Here is a 16,330-nt window from a genome sequence, read left to right as displayed (position 1 = left end):
TTGATGTGGTGCTGAGGATCAAACCCAGAGCCTCTCTTATGCTACCAAGCACTGTACCAGTGAGCCTCAACCCTATCCGCGCTGAGGTTTTCTTTCTTTGAAACACTTTGACAGATCGCGGCCACATGGCTCAAGCGGTAGCGCGCTCGCCTGGCATGCCTGAGAGCCGGGTTCGACCCTCAGCACCACCTACCAACCAACACGTTGTGTCCGCTGGAGACTGAAAAATAAGGGTTAGACTTTTCTCTCTCTCTCTCTCTCTCTCTTTCAAAAAGTACTTTTACCTATCTTTCAACAGATTCCTTGTGGGATTGTAACTCAGACACTTTTTTTCCGTAAGTTACCACTTGGGCTGGGACTGCAGCTCAGCCGAAGCACATTTGCCTCCAAGGTCTTCCTTTCTGGGCACCTTTCACAAATAAATAAAATAAAGATCTATCAACAACTAAGACAAACAATCTTTAAAAAAAAGAGTAGACGTGGTATTTGAAAAACAAAATTAACACAGTTGCACTTGTACATGTTCTCGATATGAGACATTTAACATGTTCACTCTTTATAAAGGAGTATGGTTCTATGGCACCAAAGAGAATCTCCTAATGATACAGCCATCACTATCATTTGTCCATCCCCAGGACTTTTCTACTCACAGATTCAACCTGTCCTCATTAAATACTCTCTTGCCACTTTTCCCTGAAACTCATCCCAGTAAGCACCGTTCTACTTCCTGTCTGTATGAATTGGATTATTTCCAAGATTTATTTTAACACCACCAAAGTACAAGAGCAACGTGTGCTGGTGTATGTGTGTACATGTCCACACACACTACACCTCCATATACATACAAAACTCGCATTAGTAACCAACTTTGCCTTCCTGCTTTCCACATTGAGGTTTAGAAATCCTCCTCCATTGTGTAAACATTCATTTATTTTGTTCCTGGACTTTGATGATTTATACATTGAGTGTATCAGAGCATCTGGGGTTCTTTTCGATGGAAAGATTGAGAGAGGGATTGGATTTCATGTTCTTAACTACATCATTAGGCATCTTCACAATGTTCCCACTACCTTTTATGGAACCATATGTCTTTCTCCAAATAATGGAAATGTGACCTTTGTGAGGTTATCAAATGTTTTATCTATGCAAGTCTTTCCTGATCTCTCTTTTGAGTCCTGTCACTCTGTTCCCAGTTGCCACCCTTCAGACTTTACAATTCACTGTGTGAGGAATACCTCTTGTGCTAAATCCCTGACTTCTTTTATTTTTCCAAAATGGTACTTTGGTGTTGGGCATGATGGCCTATGCCTTGGGGGATTGAGGCTGGAGGATTTCAAGTTCCAACCAAGCCTCAGGAACTGTGAGGCACTAAGCAACTCAGTCAGAGGAGACCCTGTCTCCAAATGAAATACAAAATAGGGCTTGGGATACGGCTCAGTGGTTGAGTGCCTCTGAATTTCCATCCCTGGTACCAAATAAAAAATTTAAACACACACACACACACACACACACACACACACACATAACTCACACATGTATACTTTTGTGACCTAATTTTGCAACATGACTTTATACCTTGTTTTCTCTCACGATACCTTCGGGAAGTAAGATCTTATAGAAATGGAAATGAGGAAAGTAGATAGCTGGTCAACACTGGCCTCTCTCTGAAAGAATACACTTTACCTATTAGGATGTGGTTCTTTATTTTCATAGTTTTATTGACTTAGAACTCAAAGACTTAGGAGAACAATATCTGAATGTTGCATATAGCTATTTGAATGTATTTCAGTGGGATCTTCCTCTCTGGGTTCAACCACATGATTTATTTTCATTTCATTGGGGATGGAGCCCTGGGATGCTTAACCACCAAGCCCCATCAATAGCACCCCCCTCCGCCCTTTTTTTTTTTTTTTTTTGGTATTTAATTTGCAGTCCGAGCCTCACTGAATTGCTAATGGCCTTGCTAAGTTGCTGATGCCGGCTTTGAACTCATAATCCTTCTGCCTCAGCCTCCATGTGACAGGACACCAGGTTCAAGCCCTTTCTTCTTAACACACAAGACACATGAATTTGTGCATCCACATGCTCCTGTCATCATTGTCTTCTTTCCTGAATCAACACCAATCTGGTGGACCGAGTTTGTCCTAAATAGTCTGCCTTTCGTTAACCACGTAGGGTGTAGGGTTCTTTACTGTCCTCCTGTTCACAAGGATTTTTGGCTGGCGGACTGAGCCCGAGCATACCTGTGGGCCTCTGCGTACCATCACAGCATCCCTGGTTTCCGGAGTGTGTTGATGATCTGCTGATTCTCTGTCCTGACCCCTAGCTGGAATGTCAGGTTTGGTCGCGCTGGTTGCAACAGCCTTGTCATTCTTCCTGTGCTGAGGAGTCCTCAGGGATATCCAACACAGGAAAACCGTTTTCACTCATCAGCAAACATCCTTGGGAGCTCAGATTGGCCCAGACCTCCCAGGAAGACATGAGGAGGCAAATGGTAGTCAAAGGTCGCTCCTGCCTCAGGCTGAAGCCCTGCTGGGGCTCAGGCTGGGTCCAGGAATGACTCCGCCCCCTGTCAGTGGCCCAGCAGAGCTCAGGATCAGCTCTGCACTGACTCCGCCTACTTTCCCTGAGCTCAGGCTCCTAGCTGATCCGCCAGGTCCGGCTGCGCAGAAGCCTGGGCAAGGGTAAGCACAGTTCCATCCCACCACCAGGGGGCCCCCGTGCAGATCAGGCCCAGGCCTGATCCGGCCTGCTGAACTCCAGGCCAGCTTGGGCAGAGGGTAGTCACGGGGCCATCCCGCCTCAGGCTGGGCCCTGCTGGAACTCCAACTCAGCCCAGGAATGACTCCGCCCACTGTCAGGGGCCCGCCAGAGCTCAGGCTCCGCCCTGCACTGACTCTGCCTACTGGAAGACACCTGCTAGAGTTCAGCCCCAGCCCAGGTCAGCCTCTCTGTCAGGCAGGGGAGCCTGGCCCAAGGTAGGCCTGGCTCCATCCTGCCACAGGCTGACCCGCAACAGAGCTCAGGCCAGACCCACGACCACCTCTGGCCACAGGGAATACCTTCCGGAGCTCAGGCTCCTGCCAGATCAGCCAAGCCAGCTGCTCAGGAGCCTGGGCAAGGGTAAGCCAAGTTCCATCCGGCCACCTGCAGACCCTTGCGCAGGTCAGGCCCAGGCCTGATCCGCCCAGCTGAACTGCAGGGAGCTCCTTCTCAGGGTAAGCCAGGGTCCATGCCACCACTGGCTGACCTCTTCTCTAGCTCACCGCTCTGCCCTGATCAGCCTCTTCCACCTGCGCGGGAGTTCTAGAGGGGCCTTGATCCATGCAGCCACCTGCTGACCCCTGCCAGAGCTGAGACTCCAGCCAGATTCACTTTGCCAGAAGTGCAAGGGAGCCTGGGCACAGGGTAGGTCCGAGTTCATCCTGCCCCCGCCAGATTGCCGCTGTAGCTTCCGCTTGGCTCAGGAAGGCCTCGCCCACCTGCCTGGCAACCATGCCCAGGGTACACCACCTTCCATCCAGCCAGGGGCCGACCCCTGCTGCATCTGAAGCTCTGCCCAAGAGCCGGGCCCCAGGGAAGGCCCAGGTTCTACCTGCCACCTGCTGAAGTCTGTAGGTCCTTAGGCTCGGCCCAGGACTACCTCCACTCATCACCAGACAACCTCAGGAGCTCAGGATCCCTTCCACATCTTCCAGGACGACCCGTGGCCGAAGCCCTGGCACAGGATGCCACCGGTCCCTACCGCCACCGGCCGACCTCTGCCGGAGCTCAGGCTTGGCCAAGATCCGCCTTGCCAACCTGGAATGGAGCCAGGGCCCAGTATAGGCCTGGGTTCATCCTGCCACATTGGAACCCAGCCTGAGTCCATGCTCTACCCAGGACCACTTCTGCCCACAGGAGCCTTGGAGAACTCGTGGCTTCCATTGCAAATGGATAAGAAGAATCCGAATTCACGCTCTGCCAAAGGGCTCCATGCAAGAGGCAAAACTGTTGCCAGTTGCTAGAAAACAGTATTTTGGTGATGTGCCTTTGGGTGTCTGCACAGCTCACCAGAGCTTCATCACATACCTAGCTCATACAAGTCAATGAGGAGAGACAAATCACTGAGAAAAATGGGAAAACCCAATATGGACTGTTTTGAAGATGACATACCAAAGATCCAGAGGTCTTTCCACGTCACAATCTAGTAATCCAAAGGAAACACAAAGTACATGTGCGTTTTTGCCTGTCAAATACAAAGAATAAAGAGAGGGAGAACACCGAATCTCAACAGTGTTGGAAAATGGATTGTCAAGTTCTGAGAACTGAAAGGCAAAGTCGCCATAACACTTCTGTAGAGAAGTTTCAGAAAATATGCCAAAATGTAAAGTGCATGCCTATCTTTAGCCCAAGAATTTCAATTTCAAGAAGTCATTCATTGTTACTGTGGCAAAGTGTTTTCTTATACCCTGATGTGGTCCATTGTAATCATTTTACATGATTTTCATATATTTTTAAAAGGGTTTTTTTTTGGGGGGGGGCAGTGGGGGATGTATTTGGAGCCAATGATTTTATTTTATTCATTTATTTTGATGTGGTGCTGAGGATCAAACCCAGAGCCTCTCTTATGCTACCAAGCACTGTACCAGTGAGCCTCAACCCTATCCGCGCTGAGGTTTTCTTTCTTTGAAACACTTTGACAGATCGCGGCCACATGGCTCAAGCGGTAGCGCGCTCGCCTGGCATGCCTGAGAGCCGGGTTCGACCCTCAGCACCACCTACCAACCAACACGTTGTGTCCGCTGGAGACTGAAAAATAAGGGTTAGACTTTTCTCTCTCTCTCTCTCTCTCTCTTTCAAAAAGTACTTTTACCTATCTTTCAACAGATTCCTTGTGGGATTGTAACTCAGACACTTTTTTTCCGTAAGTTACCACTTGGGCTGGGACTGCAGCTCAGCCGAAGCACATTTGCCTCCAAGGTCTTCCTTTCTGGGCACCTTTCACAAATAAATAAAATAAAGATCTATCAACAACTAAGACAAACAATCTTTAAAAAAAAGAGTAGACGTGGTATTTGAAAAACAAAATTAACACAGTTGCACTTGTACATGTTCTCGATATGAGACATTTAACATGTTCACTCTTTATAAAGGAGTATGGTTCTATGGCACCAAAGAGAATCTCCTAATGATACAGCCATCACTATCATTTGTCCATCCCCAGGACTTTTCTACTCACAGATTCAACCTGTCCTCATTAAATACTCTCTTGCCACTTTTCCCTGAAACTCATCCCAGTAAGCACCGTTCTACTTCCTGTCTGTATGAATTGGATTATTTCCAAGATTTATTTTAACACCACCAAAGTACAAGAGCAACGTGTGCTGGTGTATGTGTGTACATGTCCACACACACTACACCTCCATATACATACAAAACTCGCATTAGTAACCAACTTTGCCTTCCTGCTTTCCACATTGAGGTTTAGAAATCCTCCTCCATTGTGTAAACATTCATTTATTTTGTTCCTGGACTTTGATGATTTATACATTGAGTGTATCAGAGCATCTGGGGTTCTTTTCGATGGAAAGATTGAGAGAGGGATTGGATTTCATGTTCTTAACTACATCATTAGGCATCTTCACAATGTTCCCACTACCTTTTATGGAACCATATGTCTTTCTCCAAATAATGGAAATGTGACCTTTGTGAGGTTATCAAATGTTTTATCTATGCAAGTCTTTCCTGATCTCTCTTTTGAGTCCTGTCACTCTGTTCCCAGTTGCCACCCTTCAGACTTTACAATTCACTGTGTGAGGAATACCTCTTGTGCTAAATCCCTGACTTCTTTTATTTTTCCAAAATGGTACTTTGGTGTTGGGCATGATGGCCTATGCCTTGGGGGATTGAGGCTGGAGGATTTCAAGTTCCAACCAAGCCTCAGGAACTGTGAGGCACTAAGCAACTCAGTCAGAGGAGACCCTGTCTCCAAATGAAATACAAAATAGGGCTTGGGATACGGCTCAGTGGTTGAGTGCCTCTGAATTTCCATCCCTGGTACCAAATAAAAAATTTAAACACACACACACACACACACACACACACACACACATAACTCACACATGTATACTTTTGTGACCTAATTTTGCAACATGACTTTATACCTTGTTTTCTCTCACGATACCTTCGGGAAGTAAGATCTTATAGAAATGGAAATGAGGAAAGTAGATAGCTGGTCAACACTGGCCTCTCTCTGAAAGAATACACTTTACCTATTAGGATGTGGTTCTTTATTTTCATAGTTTTATTGACTTAGAACTCAAAGACTTAGGAGAACAATATCTGAATGTTGCATATAGCTATTTGAATGTATTTCAGTGGGATCTTCCTCTCTGGGTTCAACCACATGATTTATTTTCATTTCATTGGGGATGGAGCCCTGGGATGCTTAACCACCAAGCCCCATCAATAGCACCCCCCTCCGCCCTTTTTTTTTTTTTTTTTTGGTATTTAATTTGCAGTCCGAGCCTCACTGAATTGCTAATGGCCTTGCTAAGTTGCTGATGCCGGCTTTGAACTCATAATCCTTCTGCCTCAGCCTCCATGTGACAGGACACCAGGTTCAAGCCCTTTCTTCTTAACACACAAGACACATGAATTTGTGCATCCACATGCTCCTGTCATCATTGTCTTCTTTCCTGAATCAACACCAATCTGGTGGACCGAGTTTGTCCTAAATAGTCTGCCTTTCGTTAACCACGTAGGGTGTAGGGTTCTTTACTGTCCTCCTGTTCACAAGGATTTTTGGCTGGCGGACTGAGCCCGAGCATACCTGTGGGCCTCTGCGTACCATCACAGCATCCCTGGTTTCCGGAGTGTGTTGATGATCTGCTGATTCTCTGTCCTGACCCCTAGCTGGAATGTCAGGTTTGGTCGCGCTGGTTGCAACAGCCTTGTCATTCTTCCTGTGCTGAGGAGTCCTCAGGGATATCCAACACAGGAAAACCGTTTTCACTCATCAGCAAACATCCTTGGGAGCTCAGATTGGCCCAGACCTCCCAGGAAGACATGAGGAGGCAAATGGTAGTCAAAGGTCGCTCCTGCCTCAGGCTGAAGCCCTGCTGGGGCTCAGGCTGGGTCCAGGAATGACTCCGCCCCCTGTCAGTGGCCCAGCAGAGCTCAGGATCAGCTCTGCACTGACTCCGCCTACTTTCCCTGAGCTCAGGCTCCTAGCTGATCCGCCAGGTCCGGCTGCGCAGAAGCCTGGGCAAGGGTAAGCACAGTTCCATCCCACCACCAGGGGGCCCCCGTGCAGATCAGGCCCAGGCCTGATCCGGCCTGCTGAACTCCAGGCCAGCTTGGGCAGAGGGTAGTCACGGGGCCATCCCGCCTCAGGCTGGGCCCTGCTGGAACTCCAACTCAGCCCAGGAATGACTCCGCCCACTGTCAGGGGCCCGCCAGAGCTCAGGCTCCGCCCTGCACTGACTCTGCCTACTGGAAGACACCTGCTAGAGTTCAGCCCCAGCCCAGGTCAGCCTCTCTGTCAGGCAGGGGAGCCTGGCCCAAGGTAGGTCTGGCTCCATCCTGCCACAGGCTGACCCGCAACAGAGCTCAGGCCAGACCCACGACCACCTCTGGCCACAGGGAATACCTTCCGGAGCTCAGGCTCCTGCCAGATCAGCCAAGCCAGCTGCTCAGGAGCCTGGGCAAGGGTAAGCCAAGTTCCATCCGGCCACCTGCAGACCCTTGCGCAGGTCAGGCCCAGGCCTGATCCGCCCAGCTGAACTGCAGGGAGCTCCTTCTCAGGGTAAGCCAGGGTCCATGCCACCACTGGCTGACCTCTTCTCTAGCTCACCGCTCTGCCCTGATCAGCCTCTTCCACCTGCGCGGGAGTTCTAGAGGGGCCTTGATCCATGCAGCCACCTGCTGACCCCTGCCAGAGCTGAGACTCCAGCCAGATTCACTTTGCCAGAAGTGCAAGGGAGCCTGGGCACAGGGTAGGTCCGAGTTCATCCTGCCCCCGCCAGATTGCCGCTGTAGCTTCCGCTTGGCTCAGGAAGGCCTCGCCCACCTGCCTGGCAACCATGCCCAGGGTACACCACCTTCCATCCAGCCAGGGGCCGACCCCTGCTGCATCTGAAGCTCTGCCCAAGAGCCGGGCCCCAGGGAAGGCCCAGGTTCTACCTGCCACCTGCTGAAGTCTGTAGGTCCTTAGGCTCGGCCCAGGACTACCTCCACTCATCACCAGACAACCTCAGGAGCTCAGGATCCCTTCCACATCTTCCAGGACGACCCGTGGCCGAAGCCCTGGCACAGGATGCCACCGGTCCCTACCGCCACCGGCCGACCTCTGCCGGAGCTCAGGCTTGGCCAAGATCCGCCTTGCCAACCTGGAATGGAGCCAGGGCCCAGTATAGGCCTGGGTTCATCCTGCCACATTGGAACCCAGCCTGAGTCCATGCTCTACCCAGGACCACTTCTGCCCACAGGAGCCTTGGAGAACTCGTGGCTTCCATTGCAAATGGATAAGAAGAATCCGAATTCACGCTCTGCCAAAGGGCTCCATGCAAGAGGCAAAACTGTTGCCAGTTGCTAGAAAACAGTATTTTGGTGATGTGCCTTTGGGTGTCTGCACAGCTCACCAGAGCTTCATCACATACCTAGCTCATACAAGTCAATGAGGAGAGACAAATCACTGAGAAAAATGGGAAAACCCAATATGGACTGTTTTGAAGATGACATACCAAAGATCCAGAGGTCTTTCCACGTCACAATCTAGTAATCCAAAGGAAACACAAAGTACATGTGCGTTTTTGCCTGTCAAATACAAAGAATAAAGAGAGGGAGAACACCGAATCTCAACAGTGTTGGAAAATGGATTGTCAAGTTCTGAGAACTGAAAGGCAAAGTCGCCATAACACTTCTGTAGAGAAGTTTCAGAAAATATGCCAAAATGTAAAGTGCATGCCTATCTTTAGCCCAAGAATTTCAATTTCAAGAAGTCATTCATTGTTACTGTGGCAAAGTGTTTTCTTATACCCTGATGTGGTCCATTGTAATCATTTTACATGATTTTCATATATTTTTAAAAGGGTTTTTTTTTGGGGGGGGGCAGTGGGGGATGTATTTGGAGCCAATGATTTTATTTTATTCATTTATTTTGATGTGGTGCTGAGGATCAAACCCAGAGCCTCTCTTATGCTACCAAGCACTGTACCAGTGAGCCTCAACCCTATCCGCGCTGAGGTTTTCTTTCTTCAGTACACTTTGACAGTTCGCGGCGGTATGGCTCAAGCGGTAGCGAGCTCGTCTGGCACGCCTGCCAGCCTGGTTCGATCCTCAGCACCACCTACTAACAAACATGTTGTGTCCGCTGGAAACTTAAAAATAAGGTTTAGAGTTTTATGTCTCTCTTTCAAAAAAGTACTTTTACGTATCTTTCAGCACATTCCTTGTGGGATTATAACTCAGACACTTTTTTTTTGGTAAGTTACCACTTGGGCTGGGACTGCAGCTCAGCCGAAGCACATTTGCCTCGAAGGTCTTCCTTTCTGGGCACCTTTCACAAATAAATAAAATAAAGATCTATCAACAACTAAGACAAACAATCTTTAAAAAAAAGTGTAGACGTGGTATTTTAAAAATAAAATTAACACAGTTGCAGTTGTACATGTTCTCGATATGAGACATTTAACATGTTCAGTTTTTATAATGGAGTATGGTTCTATGACACCAAAGAGAATCTCCTAATGATACAGCCATCACTATCATTTGTCTGTCCCCAGGACTTTTCTACTCACAGATTCAACCTGTCCTCATTAAATACTCTCTTGCCACTTTTCCCTGAAACTCATCCCAGTAAGCACCGTTCTACTTCCTGTCTGTATGAATTGGATTATTTCCAAGATTTATTTTAACACCACCCATGTACAAGAGCATTGTGTGCTGGTGTATGAAAAGTAAAAAATAAGTATTAAAATTTGGCTCCTACGTGATCAGCCAGGTCCTGCTGCGCAGAAGCCTGGGCAAGGGTAAGCACAGTTCCATCCCACCACCAGGGGACCCCCCTGTAGATCAGGCCGAGGCCTGATCTGCTCTTCTGAACTACAGGCCAGCTTGGGCAGAGGGGATTCACAGGGTCATCCTGCCTCTGGCTTAGCCCTGCTGGAAGTCCGACTCAGCCCAGGAATGACTCTTCCCACTGTCACTGGGCAGCCAGAGCTCAGGCTCTGCCCTGCACTGACTTTGTCTACTGGAAGACACCTGCTATATTTCAGCCCCAGTCCCAGTCAGCCTCTTGGTTCGGCATGTTAATCTGTTAATTGTCAAATTATTGTGCTATAAAACTGCACTTCTAGAGAGCTGGAGGGCTGTCTTCTAACCCACAGATTTCGTGAAAAACTGTTGCGGCTAGTCTAGTCGGAATTAGAACTTTCTTTAATTTGATTTAAAATTGGAGTTGGTGGTTTTTTCTTTCCATTGTGGTTTAACAGCAGCATGGGGGTAACTGGGATTACTTCCGTAGACATTTTAAATGTTAACATATAAAACTTGCATATTATACAGCCAAATATGCTCAACAAATTTCACATCAATGTATCCTAAAAACAACTCTTGCCTTAAAGGGCATGTGCAATGTTGATCTGAACCAACATACACAAAGGCATTAGAAATCCTAAACAACAGAGTATATCGAGCAAAACAAAGAAATATCAGACCTTGAAGGCAGCTCTTCTGATACAAAGTAGAAGGGAAACCAAATAGAAAACACCAGTTCAGCATCTGAGCTCTTTGGACACCATTAAATGCACAGATGTTCACACTTTCCGGACATCTGAATGTAAGGAGAATCAAGTTGAGGAGATAGAAAGTTCATTCATTGAAGTCACAGCAGAAATTCTCCTCTTCTTGGGAAAGATGTGGACATCCATCTACAGGAAGCTTATGAGACCCCAAATAGACATTGCCTGAAGATACATTCACCAGGGTAATTCACCCAAATGTCAAAAGTATAAGCCAGAGAAAGAAATCCAAAATCTACAAGACAAAAACCTCCAGAGGAATTCCAGCCCTTGTCCTAGAGCAGTGAAGTAGTGGCCAGGGTGGTCTTGCCAATTCCTGGGATGTTCCCAAGCCATGTCTCCTATTGTCTCAGAGTAAATTGTTTAGCATTTCTATAGTGACTGTAATGCTTTGACAACCACATCTTACTCAGACCCAATTTTACTCTGACTTTTCTTTTCAAATTCCATTTACCCTCTCATTTCTATTCCTCATTATCACAATAAACCTGGAGAGAAGCTGCTAGTCATATTCATACAGCAGCTGAATGCTGGGCTGCCTTGAAATTTCCTTCAGCAGAGTAATGAGTACCTCTAAATTCAGCCACACAGTGGCAGAACTTGTTGAAAATATAGATAATTTCTATGCCATAATGTAACATGAATGGCCTCTATTTGCAATTCCAATGGTGTACTCCTCTGCTGCAATCTCATGAGCACAGCCTTTTTTTATGTACCATACTACCACCATTCTGGTCTTCTGAGCCTCCACCAGAGCCACACAAGTTCCAGTGGCAATGTTCAATTCTTTTCCATCTTGTATCTCTAAAATTTTGGAAAGTCCTACTTTAATCCTTTTTAAATTTTGAAACAGGGCCTCACTAAGTTACCAAGGCTGGTCTTGAACTCACAGTCCTTTTTCCTGAGTAGCTAGGATTACAGGCATGTGCCACCATGCCAAGCACTTCATTCATGTAGTATCTTGATAAATTATAAAATTCTTATTTTTTATATGAATTTTAAAATTATGGTTTTTCAATGTATATTCTGAAGAATTTTATTTTATTGATATAATGAATCAACATCAGTCATTTGGCAAAGGCAAGATTACAATTAATTTTCATGGTTTAAAATTTTTTTAAGATGCTGATGATTATTATTTTTTTAATTTTTTTATTAAATTCTTTATTTATTCTAATTTTTCATGCATGATGGCAGAATGCAATTCATCTCATATTATACATATAGATGTAACTCAGAAGTAGAGTGTGCTTGTATTCAGTCCTCAGTACAACAACGAAAAAAATTAATAATGTGGTATATTTGTATTATTTTATACAAAGGATGATGCCAAAAATGTGTTTCATGATGTGTAAATTTATGTTGTTCTCCTGTGTCTTTATCATTTTTTTTTGGTTTTATAAATAATAAAAATTTTAAAGATTAAAAAAAAAGTCCTACTTCAAATACTAAAAATTGCCAGATGTTCCTGAACAATATAGTCAGACTCATCACAAGAAGAACTCGCCTCTTGGTATCAATTTCATCTAACCAGCTTTTTAAAAAATTATCACCAAAAGACCTGACAAGAAGGAGGAGGAAAAGTTTATTTGCTTCACAGTTTCTTATGTCAGTCCTTAGACAGCTGACTCTATAACTCTGGGCCCAAGATGAGGCATAACATCATAGCAGAAGTATGTGGTGGAAGTATCCAGTTAAGAACATGGCCACCGGGTAGGAGAGAGAGCAAGCACCAGTCACAAAGTATAAGCCCCAAAGGCATGCCCTCAGTCACCTACTTCTTCTAACCAACTTCTACCTGTCTAGAGTTACCCCTCAGTTTATCCATATTGGTGGATTAAGGAATTGTTTATGTTAAGGTTCTTACATCCCAATCTGTTTACACCAAAACTTTCTTTCATTATCTCACATGTGAGCTTCTAGTGGACACCTCATTTTGAAATTATAACACCTGATACTGGACTTATTCAAATATGATTTGTCCTATGATGAGAAGGTTCCATGGAACCCAGACTGAGAGCAATGAGAATGGTCCCAGGAGTGGACCTAGAGGTGACTAATGGAATGTGGTTGGATAAACTGTTTCATTTTTCAACTGATGGTTTGGTGTTTGAGTTTTGCTGAATTCCCTGGTGATTGCATATCCAAACACAATGAGAGTTCAGCATCAATGTGTTTGATAATGAGGAAAAACTGGAAAAGACATAATTCTGACTTTGACACTCACATTGCCTCCTTCTACTGTGGATCAGAACAGGGACATGCTCTCCTAGGGGCCACACAGGGCATGGGAGCCTGGTGTCCTTGCTTCCTGCCACATCACTGCCACCACCACCAGGCTGTGACCTCTGCAGGACCCTTTACTGCAGTGACCTATATGCTCCCCCTTCAGAGGACAAAAGTGAGGAAGTAGAATAAGGATGAGAGGTGAGGCCACAGGGCCTGAAATACAGGGAATAAATCTCAGCTCCTCAGGAATGATGGGAAAGGGAGAGATGGGTGTCTGTTAGGTCATTGCCACAACATGTTCCCAACTGTTCAACAGTCAGGTACAGTGGTCCACAGGCTCAACTGACAGTCACCAATCACCCTGTCACACAGCCAGGTAGTCAAGCCAGCTGTTATCACCCCTCTGGATCCCTGGTATGGATGGGTTATGGCAGTTGCTGCCACTCCTGCATCCCTGATAGGACTCTTGCCCACAACTTTGGGACTATGTCATCTATAAAAAGCTTGTCCCACCACAGTGCCAACTGCTGATTCTACTAGACCATGATTCAGTCCCTGCTGGTGTCTTGGTTTCCCTGAGGACTCTGCTTGACCACTGCAACTGTAAAGGGCACTAAGGACGTTTGCTAGACCACAAGTGGCATGGTAAGTGTCCAGTACAGCACCAAGCACAATGAATGCACACAGTAGGTGTTCTATAACTGTTTCCTTAGCTGAATTAAGGAAGAAAATGCACGCGTTAAAGGCTCAGTTCTTGGTTGCTGGTAGGTCAAAAATAAAGACTGAGTTTCGAGAAAAATAAATATTAAAGGCCTCATTGGAGACATTCATAATCTATCTGTAGAAAGCGAATAATCCAACTTAGAAACATAAAACAGAGTGACAGAGTTAGCCTAAGTACAAAATGAAGAGATGGAAAAAGGAGCTTTAGGTGTGAGCTGGCATTGCTTCAGGAAGCAAGGACCTAACAGGTGGCCTGAATCAACTGGAAGGCAGCCAAACCAGGGGTTATTATTGATCCTCTGGTGCTTCTGCCTCCAGGCACAACTGTCACAGCTCCAGGGATTCTCCCCCCACCCCAAACTGGAAGTCCATGCGCACTCACCGGCCACTCCCCCTGCCGCCCCATCCCCGCGTGCCCGTGTACCTGTGGGGCCACACTCACTCATGCGCCCAACCGCCCAACCGCCGCCCCTACCCAGCTTGAGGGCGCCCCCAGGCGGTAGGCCGGCCTGGGTGGGCCGCGCGGCACCCGGCTCCCAACCGCCGGCACCACAGGGACCAACTGTCAGATGGTCACAGTCGCCGGGTGCGCCATCCCCACCATCAGTGGGTCTGAATGGCGCCTCCAATAAGCGACTCACCTGCCGCCCTCAGGATGGCCTGGAGCCCGCGCCGCTTCCCAGGAAGCTAGAGGCGACCGAAGTTCAAGGGGCGGCAGCCAACTTCCTGCTGCAGCCGGCCGCGAAAAGGGCGGCCTCAGCACCTCCACTTTTGCACACCTGCCTGCGACGGGCTGAGCTCACGGTCAGGCCCGCAGCCGCCACGCCAGGGGCAGTCCTGGCACCACTAGAGCGCGACCTGAGTGGCGCGGCTATCCCGTCAGGTACTGCCTCAAGCTCTCTCAGCCAGAGGGGGCGCTGCGGAGGATCAGGGCGGACAGTACGCGCCCTGCCGGCGGGATCTGCACCTGCATCTGGGGCCTTGGGTCTGTAGGCAATGCAGTGAGGCGTGTGCAGGGCATCCAGCCAAACAGAGCACAAGACAGAGCACCTATTTCAAGAATATTAAAGCTCTCATAGAGAGACGATTTATACAATAGAAGCAGATGGAGATACAAGGAAGACAAATAATCATGAAACATTGAAAGAGAACAGCGGGGAGTTGACAGGACTCCACAAGGCAGGAGGAGTGGTAAGATGCTGCCATCAAATTGTACAGTGCATTTATTATATTTTAACCCATTGATAAATTCACCATCCCACATTGATTAGCAGGGCTTTAGCTGGAGAAGCCAAGGCTTCGCTTCTCATGCACTACTGATCCATGCCTTTACCTTTCGTTGTCCACCATAGATCATGTCCCAGCAGCAACTCTATCTCTGGCTGTTTTTCAGCCTCCTCCAACCACTCCAGCCCTGTGTCCATACACAGCTGCCTGAGAAAATCTTCAACCAGACCCATGTACTGACACTTACTCTGTTTTTTCAGAACATCCTGTGGATTCCGCTGAAGAGCTTCCAAATTAGAGGCATACATTCCCGAAACTCCAAGTGGAAGAGGCTTTGTTCTGATTGCACTGTCTTGTGGGAAGGCCTCCGATTGCACAGAACCCAGTCAGAGCCTGGCAACACAAGTCAGAGCAAGAAGATGCTGTCCACACAGCATGGACTCAGAGGTAGGAGCAATGTCAGAGCCACTCAGTAGCCACCCTATGATTAAGTCTCTGTTTTGTATGGTTGGATCCTGAAGAGCGTCTTTGTTTTCAGCAGTGAATTGGATGACCCACTAGACAGTCACACTGAAGGTAGGACACTATAGAAGCAGGTCTGTATAACAGCTGGGGGACACTGCTGCTTTTGAACCTGGGGATGGAGTCTGAGTGGAAGGATCTTTATATTTTTCATATCTTAATGACCTTGTGTCAAGAGATCTGATGCCATGACTTGGAGTGTGCTGTGTTTGTAACCACGTTTTCTAGCCTTACATGGAAAGTTGACCTTTGCCAGGAGAAGAGCTCATTTTCCCCTTATCACATAAACATCCTGTGACTTGATGTGACATAGTGAGGAAGAAATCTCATCATCAGACAGAAAGCCAGACAAAAACCAGGGTTTTTCTGTGCTCAGAGTGTCCTTCTGAGGTCACTCTCCCAATGACCTTAGGCCTCCCTCTTGGCCTCACCTTTTCTAGGATCCACCCCTTCTCAATACTGCCCCCCTGAGGATCCCAACATATCGACCTAGGAGGACAACCACATCCAAACCTCAGAAGGGACTGCTGTGGTGGGTCTCAAACATTCACACCACCCCCAAATCATTGTGACAGTGCTGTTCTCCTTGTTTGAGTCAGTTTGAGATTGGGAGCGTGACTTAGTTCTGAGGGTTGAGATGAAAGGGAATGTCTGCTGGGGAAATCTCTGATAAAGGTATAGTCACAGGGGATGAACCAAAAGTGAAATATGGCAGATTGAGAAAATCTTCACATCCAACCTCAACTCCATTAACATGCTAGGAAATGGAATTTCATTTTTCTTTTTTCTTTCTCTCTTCTTAAAAAAATTCATTTGTTTTTTTTAGCTATACACGGCAGTAGAAC

This window comes from Callospermophilus lateralis, assembly GCF_048772815.1.
Source record: "Callospermophilus lateralis isolate mCalLat2 chromosome 17 unlocalized genomic scaffold, mCalLat2.hap1 SUPER_17_unloc_2, whole genome shotgun sequence".
NCBI lineage: Eukaryota > Metazoa > Chordata > Mammalia > Rodentia > Sciuridae > Callospermophilus > Callospermophilus lateralis.
The sequence above is the reverse complement of the archived record's forward strand: the minus strand, read 5'-3'. Positions refer to the sequence as shown.